The sequence below is a fragment of the Callorhinus ursinus genome, unplaced genomic scaffold (genome assembly GCF_003265705.2).
Source record: "Callorhinus ursinus isolate GAN/ISIS: 27379988/994484 unplaced genomic scaffold, GSC_fseal_2.0 scaffold49, whole genome shotgun sequence".
NCBI classification, from domain to species: domain Eukaryota; kingdom Metazoa; phylum Chordata; class Mammalia; order Carnivora; family Otariidae; genus Callorhinus; species Callorhinus ursinus.
In genome coordinates, this window is record NW_027397111.1 from 9,636,018 (window position 1) to 9,638,258 (window position 2,241).

A 2,241-nucleotide genomic window follows, 5' to 3' on the forward strand; every position below is an offset into this window, starting at 1 on the left:
CTTAACTGTAGAACAAACTGATGGTCAGCAGACGGGAGGTGAGTCGGGGGATGGGTAAAACAGGTGATGGGGGTTAAGGAGTGCTCTTGTTGTAATGAGCACCGGGTATTCTATGGAAGTGTCAAATCACTATATTGTACACCTGAAACTAATATTGCACTGTGCGCTAACTAAATGGAATTTAAATAAAAGTTTAAAAAATAAGTAAATAAAATAAAATTACTGCCAACTCAAGAAGAAACACTGCTACCTCAAGAGATACTAATGATTAAAAGACATTAGGCTTATGCCAAAGAGGCATAAGCAGCAAAAAATGTGAAAAAAAATTTGATCTTTTAGTTATAAAAAAATGTTGGTTAAAATAACAATGAAACAATGTTTTCCCTAATTCCAAATTTGAAAAAACTTTTAAAAAGCTATAATGCTCAGTGTTAGTGAGGGTTACACTAGCATTAAAATCCTGTCTGGAAAATAATTTGGAAAAAGTATACCAGAGTAGTTATATATTAACATCCTTTGACTTAAGTAACCTTATTAATTGTAGTTCATGTTATTATTTTTTAAGATTACCAAGTTTTTTTTAAGATTTTATTTATTTATTTGACAGAGAGAGAGAGAGAACACACAAGCAGGGGTAGTAGGAGGGAGAGGGAGAAGCAGAAGCAGACTCCCCACTGAGCAGGGAGCCCGATGCGGGACTCGATCCCAGGACCCTGGGATCATGACCTGAGTGGAAGGCAGACGCTTAACCAACTGAGCCACCCAGGCACCCCTGGAGTTTATGCTATTAAAATAGATGTTCAGAGAAAGACAATTATCATACGATCTCACTGATAATGTGGAATTTGAAAAACAAGGCAGAGGATCATAGGGGAAGGGAGGAAAAAATGAAACAAGATGAAACCAGAGAGGGAGATAAACCGTAAGAGACTCTTAATCTCAGGAAACAAACTGAGGGTTGCTGGAGTGGAGGGGGATGGGAGGGTGGGGTGGCTGGGTGATGGACACTGGGGAGGGTATGTGCTATGGTGAGCACTGTGAATTGTGTAAGACTGATGAATCACAGACCTGTACCCCTGAAACAAATAATACATTATATGTTAATTTACAAAATGAAAAAAATAGGTGCTATTTAAAAGGTTTAATTATCTAACAATAGAAAAGAATCATTAAATGTTGAAAGATTAATAATATTTCAACAATTATAAATCATACTCTTCAAGAAAAATAACATTCAAAAACATTCATAAGGCAAATAAAAAACTAGACTACAAAACTTTATATACCATGGCCATAAGTCTGTGTACATCTGTGCACACACACATACAAATAGCAACACGTGTGGGGAACATATCAGATTCAGAGCGCAGCAGGAAGTGGGATCGGCGCTCGGCAGATGCAGTCGTGAAGTAGGTACTGGTTTTGGATTATGACTTGTTTTCTCACTTAGCTTTTTTCAAAGAAGAACGTGGCCAATAGTCTTTGGTTCTGGCATGGCATTGGGAATGGCCTAGTCCCAAGTGTCAGCATGAATCCAGGCTCCATTATCTTCTACATGGAAAATATATCAGGGAGCAGGAACAGTGACTTACACCTGAGAGCGTCCCAGGGGGAGGAAAAGAGAAATCGTGTTTATTCCTCAGAAATACTGACCTGCCCTGGAGTAAGCTGACATTCTTCTGTAACAATGTTATCAGTAATACTTGAAACTCCAGTACACTGTTTATGTATTTGAAACGAAGTCTGTTTCCTGTTTTCTATTTTGTCTCTGGAAATTGCAAGGAGGTGGTCTTAAGAGTAATAAACTAAAAGTAGGCAGCCAAAACAAAAACAAAAACAAATACCAACACCTGTGCAGGTGTAAAAATGCTACAGGAAAATATTCAAAACCTAATTTTATCTTTATGGGTGGATTACGAATATATTTTCTTTCATTCTCTTTCTCTTTTTTCGGTAATTTTGAAAATACAGATAATGTTATATTTTTATAATAATTAAAGAATTTGGAGGAGAAGGATAAGGTGATACTCCTAAAACTAGGAGACATTCATTCATACACTGATTTAACCAATATTTACCAAGGGTCTACTGGAGCTGGTAGACTGTGTCAGGTCCTCAGAGTCCACACAAAGGGTGAACAAAACAGGCATGATTCCTTCCCCCAGTGACCTTACAGTCCCTGTGCCTCTCAAGATTTGTATTTCTGGTTTTCAGCCTCTCCTTTCCGAGTATTATCTCACT

General features: G+C 37.7%; 1 pseudogene; it reads left to right on the forward strand.

Annotated features, from left to right (window-relative positions):
* Positions 1-1,287: 1,287 nt before the first annotated feature.
* Positions 1,288-1,587, forward strand: LOC112806255 (MICOS complex subunit MIC10 pseudogene; annotated as a pseudogene).
* The last annotated feature ends 654 nt before the right edge of the window (positions 1,588-2,241 follow it).